The sequence below is a fragment of the Pan paniscus genome, chromosome 10, assembly GCF_029289425.2.
Source record: "Pan paniscus chromosome 10, NHGRI_mPanPan1-v2.0_pri, whole genome shotgun sequence".
NCBI lineage: Eukaryota > Metazoa > Chordata > Mammalia > Primates > Hominidae > Pan > Pan paniscus.
The window spans coordinates 7,270,285-7,283,533 of record NC_073259.2 but is presented as its reverse complement, the minus strand read 5'-3'; the positions used below and the strand labels follow the sequence as shown (position 1 = coordinate 7,283,533).

At 38.6% G+C, this 13,249-nt stretch overlaps 1 protein-coding gene across 10 annotated transcripts in view; it reads right to left on the bottom strand.

Annotated features, from left to right (window-relative positions):
• The window catches only part of ADIPOR2 (adiponectin receptor 2), a 129,679-nt gene that overhangs the window by 46,429 nt on the left and 70,001 nt on the right, over nt 1-13,249 (bottom strand). The gene's annotated exons all lie outside the window — the stretch shown is intronic.

The following is a 13,249-nucleotide window of genomic DNA, read 5'->3' as shown; positions in this document are numbered from 1 at the left end:
CGGGCAGATCACGAGGTCAGGAGATCAAGACCATTCTGGCTAATGTGGTGAAACCCTGTCTCTACTAAAAATACAAAAAATTAGCCAGGTGTGGTGGTGGCTGCCTGTAGTCCCAGCTACTCGGGAGGCTGACAGGAGAATGGCATGAACCTGGGAGGCACAGCTTGCAGTGAGCCAAGATCGTACCACTGCACTCCAGCCTGGGCAACAGAGCAAGACTCCGTCTCAAAAAAAAATAAAGAAAAAAAAAGACTTTTCAAGCATTTTATCCCACATAAAACATAACAGCAAAATAAACATTCCTTTCTGCATTCAGATAAGGACCATCCTATAACCTCTATCCAACATAAATTTGAGCTAAACATGATCAGTGGTCTCATCCGTTGGGTGGGACAGGCATACACAATGACACAGTCTGGAAAAAATAAAAGGCTGATCATAAAGTGACAATTCCCAGAGTCCTGTTTTTTAATGTAATAAAAAAGAATTTTATCTCCTTTTTCTTGTATATAACATAGAAAAGCCTATTCATCAAATGCAAGACTCTTAAGCCAGATCTTTAATATGCAGATAGAAATCAATAATAAGTGATTAATTTTTCAACAGTTCAAGATAACTCATATTAATAACAGTACCTGGAAATTTGAGTTGTATGGGTTTTTTTTAATTTAATATTTTTAGAGATAGGGTCTCGCTCTGGAGTGCAGTGGCACACTCACAGCTCACTGTAACCTTGAATTTCTGTGCCCAAGCAATCCTCCTGCCTCAGCCTCCATCCAGAGAAGCTAAGACTACAGGTGTGTGCCCACCACACCCAGCTAATTTTTAATTTTTTGTAGCACTGGAGTCTCACTCTGTTGCCCAGGCTGGTTTTGAACTACTGGCCTCAAGTGATCCTCCCATCTCAGCCTCCCAAAGTGCTTACAGGCATGAGCTAATGTGCCCAGTATTTTAGAGAATTTAAACTATTGCCTCCAAAGCTACTTGATGTAATTTAAGACTCATAGAATTTCTTTTTTTTTTTTTTTTTTTTTTTAGACAGTGTCTCGCTCTGTTACCCAGGCTGGAGTGCAGTGGCACAATCTTGGCTCACTGTTTTGTTTTTTTTTTTTCTTTCTTTCTTTTTTTTTTTTTTGGTAGAGATGGGGTTTCACCATGCTGGCCAGGCCGGTCTCAAACCCCTGACCTCAAGAGATCCTCCAGCCTTGGCCTCTCAAAATGCTGGGACTACAGGCATGAGCAACCACATCTGGCCCTCAAGACTCATAAAATTTCTTATATAAGGAAAATTTTGAATGTTTCCCCAAGAGCTATAGTTTGCAAATCCCTCTAGGACTGCTATATTCTCCCTTAATAAGAGAGTAGCATAACTAAACCCAGCAACTCCCAACTCTTCACAAACAAAAAAAAAAATCGAAAAGTAAAAATATTTGATCCTGAAGTAAAGAAGTAAATCCTGAATCCTGAAGTAAAAGAAGGCTGCTATCACACTTGCCTTGCTTTTGTATTCAGTCAGCCCTCTATATCAATGGGTTCTGCATCTGTGGATTCAACCAACCACAGATGGAAATTATCCAGATTTTTTAAATTACATCTATTCTGAACATGTAGACTTTTTTCCCTAAACAATACAGTATAGTAACTATTTACAGGGCATTTACATTGTATTTGGTACTACAAGTAATCTAGACATGATTTACAATATACAGGAAGATGTGCATAGGTTATATGCAAACACTATGCCATTCTCTATCAGGAACTTGAGCATCCACAGATTTTGGTATCCATGGGAGGTCCTGGAACCAATCCCCCATGGATACCAAGGGATGACTGTATTCTACTCAGAACTTAGAATTACTGTGCATCTCTGAATGCTCTCGCTCTTTCAAAATTAGCCATCTAGTGGTTACCTGCCTTATGGGTGGGGAATAAGGCTCAGAGGTAGATTTCTAAACATAGAAAAAAGTGGCAGCTGGGCACAGTGGCTCACGCCTGTAATCCCAGCACTTTGGGAGGCCCAGGTGGGCAGATGGCTTGAGCCCAGGAGTTCAAGACCAGCCTGGGCAACACGGCAAGACCCCGTCTCTACAAAAAATGCAAAAATAAGCCAGGCGTGGTGGTGTGCACCTGCAGTCCCAACTACTCAGGACACTGAGGTGGGAGGATCGCTTGAGCTTAAGAGTTCGAAGCTGCAAGCAGCTGTGATCGCACCACTGCACTTCAGCCTGCAGATAGCAAGATGCTATCTTAAAAAAAGAGAGAGAGAAAAGTGACAAAAAACAGACCCTGGCTCTCACAATTCTCTGACTCCTCATTGGGAGTTCAACAATCATAAGATTTTGTCTTTTTTTTTTTTTTTAACTTTTCAGTCAAGTCCAGCCTAGAGGTAATAAAATTCTTTTTGAAAGAGATATAGTTCAAATTTTCAAGAAGACACTCTTAACCTATTCCATTCATCTTTAGCTAACATTATTTTATGTAACATATCTACTTTCACAAAGTCTGGTCCATTTTTTAAAATGATTTACCTAGGAAAAAAGAACTCTAGCACTAAAGAAAATCACTTAATTGCATGCATAGTCATTCCATCAAACCTGACATTTGTTATTTTACAATACTCTCCAGGGCTTTTTCATTCCAAACAGGTTATGTGTCCCAAAGGCATTCTCTATGGCAAACTATGAATTCCCCATTGGTTGTCTAGTAGTCATAAGCCTGTAAGTTGAACATAATTAAACCATAGCATTGTTTACCTGCCTTCTGTTTTCCTATTTAATGACTGAAGGCTTTTTTCCTTTCCAAATTATATTCTGTAACTTGCTGCTGCAGCAATCATCTATCTGATTTGCTAACACTATAGGTTCACTTGCTACAGTGGACAGTATTACACAACACTATTGCCAAAGATATTCCTCCCTCTTCCTAAGCCCCCATACTTAATCCATTAGTAAATAATACATGGATTTTATCTCCCAAAATATCTCTCAATTTATTTCCCTTTCTTTTTCTCTTCCCTGCCACGATCTTAGCTAAACCACCAATATCTCTGACCTACAATACTTTGATAATCCCCTAACAGGCCTCCCTATCTTCTACTCTCATACCTGCAGTTTCCTCTCTTTATTTAGCAGCCAAAGTGCTCTTTCAAACAGAAAAATCATGTCACTCCCCTGCTAAAATCCCTCCAGATTTTATTCCTTGTGCAAAAGGAAGCCAAATCTTTACCATAATTCCCACAAGGCCCTTAATGATTTTGCCCCACCAACCTCTCCAACCTCAACTTACAAAGCTCCCTAATTGACTCACTATTCTTTTGATCCTTTTCCATACCAATCTTGATCAACATCAGGCCCTAGAAACATGCCTGGGAACTTAACTAGCTAGTTATCCCTTACCATTTAAGCTCCCAGGTAAAAGGTCACCTTTTCAGGAAGCCCTTACCTGATGACCCTTCACACTAATCATTCTAACACTTGACACAGTTTAATTTCCTTCACAGTCCTTATCACTCTCTCAAATATTTATTTTCCTATTAATTATCTGTCTTTCTCAACTAAACCACCAGCCTCTTAAGTGTCAAATCTTGTTTGTCTTGTTCACCATATGTATCTAAAACAGGATCTGTCACACAGTACACACACATACATACGTAAAACAGGATCTGTCACACAGTACACACCCATACATATCTAGAACAGGATCTGTCACACAGTACGCACCCTCAAGATCTGCTTAATGTGTAAACAAATGAAGTTTCTATCAGAAATTCCCTGGCGGTGTGCACTGATTGTAGCCTCTCAAAATTCATATGTTAAGTCCTAACCCCCAGTACTTTACAATGAGACTGTATTTGGAAATAGAGGCTTTAGAGAGGTAATCAAGGTTAAATGAAGTTACAAGGTGGGGGGCCTAATCCACTATGACTGATGTCCTTGTAAGAAGGGACACCAGGGAGGAATACATGCCGAGAGGAAAGGCCCTGTGAGGACAGAGAGAAGGCAACAATTGCAAGCCAAGGAGAGGGGTGATAGGAGAAACCAAACCTGCTGACATGTTGATCTTGAAACTCTAGCCTCCAGAACTGTGAGAAAATACATTTCTGTCATTTAAGCCACCCAGTCTGCAGTACTTTATGGCAGGCCTAGCAAATCAATACACTTGGCTTTCAACAGAATAGCACATCACTTTAGCATTTTTCAGCAGAAATAACTGAAAAGTTACATCTAAAAGCTTACCATTCAAGGTAGGCATCATCATAATCCTTTATACAGCCACTTAAAATTTAACTTTTTTTTTTTTTTTTTTTTTTTGAGATGGAGCCTCGCTCTTGTCGCCCAGGCTGGAGTACAACGATGCAATCTCAGTTCACTGCAACCTCTGCCTCCCGGGTTCAAGCAATTCTCCTGCCTCAGCCTTCTGAGCAGCTAGGATTACAGGCATGTGCCACCACGACCGGTTAATTTTTTGTATTTTTAGTAGAGACGGGGTTTCACCATGTTGGCCAGGCTGGTCTCGAACTCCTGACCACAGGTGATCTACCCACCTCAGCCTCCCAAAGTGCTGGGATTACTGGCGTGAGCCACTGCGCCCAGCTAATTTAACTTTTAAACATCTAATAAGGAATTTAAGGAAACTGCATGTGTGATTGAGGTCATAAAAAGTCAGTGCTCATAACACTCTAAAGAAGGCTCAACAAACTTTTTCTATAATAAAAGGCCAGGTTATAAATATTTTAGGTTTCGTGGGCCACAAAAGGTCTCTCCTACAAAAAACTCAACTCAGCTAGTGCAGTACGAAAGTGGTCAGACAATATGTAAATGAATTAATGTGGCTGTGTTCCAATAAAACTTTATTAACACTGAGATTTCCATTTCATATAATTTTCATTCATCTATCACAAAATATTATTTTGTTTAAACTATTTTTAAATGTAAACACCAATCTTTGCTCATGAGCCATACAAAAACAGGTAGATACCTAGGGGCTAGCTATAGTTTGCTAACCCTGCCCTAAGGCAATCATTTTACTTTCAGAGAGGGAAATCTCAAGGCTTCTCCACATAGCTACAATTTACACAGCATCCCACTGGCTAGACTAGAAGCATATGCACCTACCTGTGTAACTACTACTATAATGACCTTGACCCATTGTTTCTTATTTACTTGTGTCTCCCATTAGACTACACACAAAGACATAAAGGCAGAGAGCAGTACCTTCATCATTTTTTATGTTCAGAGCTAAGTAATGTTTCTGATGCACAGTAAATTTTCAACTGTCTTCTGAAAGAATTCATGTTTTACTGTTCTTTGACTTAAAATTCCTCTTCCAACTGCACTACTGCCCCTCTAAAATAAAATTTTTTGAAGTTTTTTTAAAGTTATTTTCCCAAAAAATTTTATGGCAGCATAAAATTATCACAAAAGAAATTTTGCTGAATATAATGACTCACACAAGAAATGTTATTCTTTGAAAACAAATAATCTCCCCAAATACGTTTAACAGACAAACTTTTTGTTGTTATTAATGCTCCTGTTAATTCTCATTTTCGAGAAAAATATTCCTTTGTTCTTCAAAGGAAATATAAATCAATCTAAAAATTCAGTCCCAGTCACAATAGAGAAAAATATCCAAAATGGTTTCTTCAACCAACACAAAAAATCTGTCTCTTAAGCATACTCACTCCTTTAATAAATATGTGTGAGGCTGACAAGATAGTTTTGAGTGGAAAAGTTCATCCACCTCCAAAAAGTGAAAGAAGGTCAAAGGGGGACCAGCATAAACCACTAGCAATTCAAGATAAGATGGTCTCTGCTGGCTGGAGAATTCATTTAATTACCTTTATTTTATTATTTTAGGCTCTGGAATTCTGCCAAACTCTCTTTAAAGAAAAAAATAGGAAGGAGAAACTCCTTGGGGAAGGAAAAAAATGAATGGTTTTCTCTAAAATGAGAAATTACAGGGCTTCCGCTTTTCTGGCTCAATACAGAGTTAAATTTACAAACAAAACACAGAAATTACTAAAACTTTTTTTTTGAGACAAGGTCTCACTCTGTCACCCAAACTGGGCACAGTAGTGCAATCACAGCTCATACTGCAGCCTCAATTTCCCAGATTCAAGTGATCCTCCCACCTCAGTTTCCCGGGTAGCTGGGACCACAGGCACATGTACCACCATGCCTGGTTAACTTTTTTTTTTTTTTTTTTTGTAGAGACAGGGTTTCTTCATGTTGCCCAGGCTGGTCTCAAACTCCTGGGCTCAAGCAATCCATCCATCTCAGCCTCCCAAAGTACTGGGACTACAGGCAAGAGCTACCACACCCAGCCATAAACTACTAAAACTAATAAGGTAGGAGTACAAGAGAGTAACACATTAAAATCAAATCAAGTAGTGGTAATGCTGTGACATTTATTCCCACCCCTGCCTTAGTATGTAGAAGAGAAAAGAACCAATTATCAAAAAAAGGGACCTTCATACATGGCAACTGTAATAAGTAATGGACAAAATCTTAAATTGGAAGCATGAATATGCAAGGAACAGGAGTGATGCTGTAAAGGGTCAGTCTGGGCCAGGCGCGGTGGCTCCGCCTGTAATCCTAGCACTTTGGGAAGCCAAGATGGGCAGATCACTTGAGGTCAGGAGTTCAAGACCAGCCTGGCCAACATGGTGAAACCCCATCTCTACTAAAAATACAAAAAATTACCCAAGCGTGAGGCTGGGGCACAAGAATTGCTCGAACCCAGGAGGTAGAGGTCACAGTGAGCCAAGATCACATCACGGCACTCCGGCCTGGGTGACAGAGTGAGACTCTGTCTCCAAAAAATATATAAACAGTCAGTCTGTGTGACAACTACAGGAAGATTAGCAAACAACTCACTGGTGTACTTCTTTTCCAAAATTTCATTAAGGGTTTTTCTATCTGGTAAACTTGGAAATGATCATAAATAACATGAAGACAACAAACTACCAATTCTAGAGGGAAATGACTTAATTTGAAACACACTCAGCAGAAAACCTAAACCCTGATAATTAACATGTATTTTCCACATGACAATACTGTAAGAAGAAAAACAACAACAAAAAACCCCACAAATAACTTCAGTCTTCTCTCAAAACAAAACAACTTCAACTATAAAAGGTACATTGAGATGTACATAAACTCTATATCTGAGGAACAAGTATTTGGGCACTCTGCAAATATAACATATACAGGCTACAATTTCAAACAGCAATAATTATATATTCCTAACATAAATATATGCTGTCCGGTGCCCATTATCTCATTTTTTCTTCATAACAACCTGAAGGATTCAACACCTCATTTCTGCAACTGAAGAATTCAAGGCTCACAGTTTGTGCAGGTTGCTCAGTCTCATGGCTGGTAAGTGGAAGAAAAGTTCAAAATCGGGCCCTTCTGGCTTTTCACTCAGCCATAATGCCTGGTGGACACGAAAACAGGCCCATTGTGTAGACACTAATTCTGACCAAATTTTCTGAATCAAAAACAAACTATATGGAAACTGAACAACCTGCTCCTGAATGACTACTGGGTACATAACGAAATGAAGGCAGAAATAAAGATGTTCTTTGAAACCAACAAGAACAAAGACATAACATACCAGAATCTCTGGGACACATTCAAAGCAGTGTGTAGAGGGAAATTTATAGCACTAAATGCCCACAAGAGAAAGCAGGAAAGATCTAAAATTGACACCCTAACATCACAATTAAAAGAACTAGAGAAGCAAGAGCAAACACATTCAAAAGCTAGCAGAAGGCAAGAAATAACTAAGATCAGAGCAAAACTGAAGGAAATAGAGACACAAAAAACCCTTCAAAAAATCAATGAATCCAGGAGCTGGTTTTTTGAAAAGATCAACAAAATTGATAGACCACTAGCAAGACTAATAAAGAAGAAAAGAGAGAAGAATCAAATAGACACAATAAAAAATGATACAGGGGATATCACCACCAATCCCACAGAAATACAAAGTATCACCAGAGAATACTATAAACACCTCTACGAAAATAAATTAGAAAATCTAGGAGAAATGGATAAATTCCTTGACACATACACCCTCCCAAGACTAAACCAGGAAGAAGGTGAATCTCTGAATAAACCAATAACAGGCTCTGAAATTGAGGCAATAATTAATAGCTTACCAACCAAAAAAAGTCCAGGACCAGATGGATTCACAGCCGAATTCTACCAGAATTCGGTACAAGGAGGAGCTGGTACCATTCCTTCTGAAACTATTCCAATCAATAGAAAAAGAGCGAATCCTCCCTAACTCATTTTATGAGGCCAGCGTCATCCTGATACCAAAGCCTGGCAGAGACACAACAAAAAAGAGAATTTTAGACCAATATCCCTGATGAACATCGATGCAAAGATCCTCAATAAAATACTGGCAAACCAAATCCAGCAGCACATCAAAAAGCTTATCCACCATGATCAAGTGGGCTTCATCCCTGGGATGCAAGGCTGGTTCAACATATGCAAATCAATAAACGTAATCCAGCATATAAACAGAACCAGCAACAAAAACCATATGATTATCTCAATAGATGCAGAAAAGGCCTTTGACAAAATTCAACAATGCTTCATGCTAAAACTCTCAATAAATTAGGTATTTATGGGACGTATGTCAAAATAATAAGAGCTATTTATGACAAACCCACAGCCAATATCATACTGAATGGGCAAAAACTGGAAGCATTCCCTTTGAAAACTGGCACAAGACAGGGATGCCCTCTCTCACCACTCCTATTCAACATAGTGTTGGAAGTTCTGGCCAGGGCAATTAGGCAGGAGAAGGAAATAAAGGGTATTCAATTAGGAAAAGAAGAAGTCAAACTGTCCCTGTTTGCAGATGACATGATTGTATATCTAGAAAACCCCATTGTCTCAGCCCAAAATCTCCTTAAGCTGATAGGCAACTTCAGCAAAGTCTCAGGATACAAAATCAATGTGCAAAAATCACAAGCATTCTCATAAACCAATAACAGACAAACAGAGAGCCAAATCATGAGTGAACTCCCATTCACAATTGCTTCAAAGAGAATAAAATACCTAGGAATCCAACTTACAAGAGACGTGAAGGACCTCTTCAAGGAGAACTACAAACCACTGCTCAATGAAATAAAAGAGGACACAAACAAATGGAAGAACATTCCACGCTCATGGGTAGGAAGAATCAGTATCGTGAAAATGGCCATACTGCCCAAGGTAATTTATAGATTCAATGCCATCCCCATCAAGCTACCAATGACTTTCTTCACAGAATTCGAAAAAACTACTTTAAAGTTCATATGGAAGCAAAAAAGAGCCCACATTGCCTAGTCAATCCTAAGTCAAAAGAACAAAGCTGGAGGCATCATGCTACCTGCCTTCAAACTATACTACAAGGCTACAGTAACCAAAACAGCATGGTACTGGTACCAAAACAGAGATATAGACCAGAACAGAGCCCTCAGAAATAATGCCGCATATCTACAACTATCTGATCTTTGACAAACCTGACAAAAACAAGAAATGGGGAAAGGATTCCCTATGTAATAAATGGTGCTGGGAAAACTGGCTAGCCATATGTAGAAAGCTGAAACTCGATCCCTTCCTTACACCTTATACAAAAATTAATTCAAGATGGATTAAAGACTTAAATGTTACACCTAAAAACATAAAAACCCTAGAAGAAAACCTAGGTAATACCATTCAGGACATAGGCATGGGCAAGGACTTCATGTCTAAAACACCAAAAGCAATGGCCAAAATTGACAAATGGGATCTAATTAAACTAAAGAGCTCCTACACAGCAAAAGAAACTACCATCAGAGTGAACAGGCAAACTACAGAATGAGAGAAAATTTTTGCAATCTACTCATCTGACCAAGGGCTAATATCCAGAATCCACAATGAACTCAAACAAATTTACAAGAAAAAAACAAACGACCCCATCAAAAAGTGGGCGAAGGATATGAACAGACACTTCTCAAAAGAAGACATTTATGCAGCCAAAAGACACATGAAAAAATGCTCATCATCACTGGCCATCAGAGAAATGCAAATCAAAACCACAATGAGATACCATCTCACACCAGTTAGAATGGCAATCATTAAAAAGTCAGGAAACAACAGGTACTGGAGAGAATGTGGAGAAATAGGAACACTTTTACACTGTTGGTGGGACTGTAAACTAGTTCAACCATTGTGGAAGTCAGTGTGGCGATTCCTCAAGGATCTAGAACTAGAAATACCATTTGACCCAGCCATCCCATTACTGGGTATATACCCAAAGGATTAGAAAACATGCTGCTATAAAGACACATGCACACGTATGTTTATTGCGGCACTCTATTCACAATAGCAAAGACTTGGAACCAACCCAAATGTCCAACAATGATAGACTGGATTAAGAAAATGTGGCACATATACACCATGGAATACTATGCAGCCATAAAAAAAGGATGTGTTCATGTCCTTTGTAGGGACATGGATGAAGCTGGAAATCATCATTCTCAGCAAACTATCGCCAAGGACAAAAAACCAAACGCCGCATGTTCTCACTCATAGGTGGGAATTGAACAATGAGAACACATGGACACAGGAAGGGGAACATCACACACTAGGGCCTGTTGTGGGGTTGGGGGAGGGGGGAGGGATAGCATTAAGAGATATACCTAACGTTAAATGATGAGTTAATGGGGGCAGCACACCAACATGGCACATGTATACATATGTAACAAACCTGCATGTTGTGCACATGTACCCTAAAACTTAGAATATAATAAAAAATAAATAAATAAATAAGAACACATGGTTTAACTAGAAATATATTTTCCAAACCTGTAAACGTATGTATTCGAAAGATACCTTTTAAAAATGGAATTTAATGACTCACAAAAAAGAAAGAACAAACTCTGATCCAATAATTGTACTGATAATTAAGAAAAATAAAGAATGCAGGTCTCAAGAGTTTAACTGCTCTCCCGGTTATATCCAGGAGCATGCTGTCTCAAGGAAAGCCTCAGTTTCTCCACCTATATATAAGGGAGCATCTGTGAATGATAATCTTAATTAACAACATTAAATATATATTTAGATTGTACCATAGTAAGATAAAGTCAAGCCCGTGTTAGCTACCGGTACCTAAGAACCTCAATAAACTATCACATAAAGTTCTGAAGTAATCAAGAAGATTCAGATAGCAAACAGTGATTTTTGAACAAAACCAACAGTAGGGAAGCTTACTACCACTTCAAAGAACCAGTGAAAAGTTGTTTTTTTCTAAGTAAAATTACACAGATAACTGGTGCTACTCTTGTCTAGAAAGCCACAAAATAAACTGCAGCAAACCTCCACTGTAAATCTAACAAGGTTTCCCATTGTGAAACTTTACTGCATATCAAGAATTATCTAAAATGGCCTTGATCCCAATAATTGTACTCTTTACTGTTTCTCCTTGAATTTTATCCTAAAGCAATACAAAAGGGAAAAACTACACACACAAAAGTATTTATTAAGGCAGGGGAAAATGGAAGCAATTAATGAGTAACAGAAAAATAAAGTACATAATAAATTCATTTTCTCATTTTAATATTAGGGAGCATTCAAAAACAGCATGAAGGTTGTTTATGTTATCTTAAAACAAAACAAAATTATTACACCTAGATAAAACTAAGTTTTACAACTATATAAAAGTATATGCATAAATACAAAAGTTAGAAAGGCATACAATTTACCCAAATGAGTTAAAAACCTATGTGCACACAAAAACTTGCATACAAGTGTTTATAGTAGCTTTATTCATAACTGCCAAAACTGGGAAGTAACCAAGATAGTCTTTAATAGGTCAATGAATAAACAAACTGTGGTACACATCCATACAACAGTGTACTATTCAGCAATAAAAAGAAATGAGCTATGAAGCCATGAAAAGCCATGGAGAACCTTAAGTGTATATTGCCAATGGAAAGAAATCAATCTGAAAAGATTACATATTATATGACTCCAATTATATGACATTTTGGAAAAGACAAAACTAAGGAGACAGTAAAAAGATCAGTGGTTGGCAGGGATTTAGGGATGAGTAGATGAAACACTGAGTATTTAGGGCAGTGAAACTCTTCTGTGATAACTGTAATAGTGGATACCTTTCATACATGTGTCAAAACCCACTGAATGTACAACACACAGAGTGAACCCTAATGCAAAACTATGCAATTTAATTAAAAATGTATTAACATCAGCTCATCAACTGTAACAAATGTACCACACTAATGCAAGATGTTAGTAACAGGAAACTGGTGGTACCAAGCAGCGGGTAGATATATGGGAACTCTGTAGTTTTCACTCAATTTTTCTATAATATAAAAATGCTCAAAAAAAGTCTAAGCTTTTTTTTTAAATGAACTTGGTGTTTTTTGTTTTTGTTTTTGTTTTCAGACCAAGTCTCACTCTGTCATGCAGGTTAGAGTACAGCTGCACAATCTCGGCTCACTGCAACCTCTGCCCCGCGGGTTCCAGCGATTCTCCTGCCTCAGCCTCTCAAGTAGCTGGGATTACAAGCACACGCCACCACGCCCGGCTAATTTTTGTATTTTTAGTAAAGACAGGGTTTCACCATGTTGGCCAGGCTGGTCTCAAACTCCTGACCTCAGGTGATCTGCCCAGCTCGGCCTCCTAAAGGGCTGGGATTACAGGCATGAGCCACCGAACCCGGCCAAAAGGAATAAAATTTTGATATATGCTATAACATGTACGCTATGTGAAATAAACCAGACACAAAAAGACAAATGCTATATGATTCCATTTATATGATACTTAGAACAGGCAAACTGATAGCGTCAGAAAGTGCAATAGAACTTACCAGGAACTGGGAGAAGAGAACAATGAGGAGTTATTGTATAATGCGCATAGTTTCTGATTGGGATCATAAAGTAGTTCTGGAACTAGGTAGTGTGATGATTGTACAACATTGTGAATATATCTAATGCCACTGAATTGTACCCTTTAAAATGGTTAATACAGTAAATTTTATGTTACGTGTATTTTCCCACAATTTAAAAAAAGGAATCTGGCCCAGCACAGTGGCTCCCAGAACTTTGGGAGGCTGAAGCGGGAGAAAGTTCGAGACCAGCTTAGACAACATAATAAGATGCCGCCTCTACAAAACATCAGCCACGCAGTGTCACATGCCTATAGTCCCAGCTACTTGGGAGAGTGAGGGAGGAGGATCGCTTGAGCCCAGG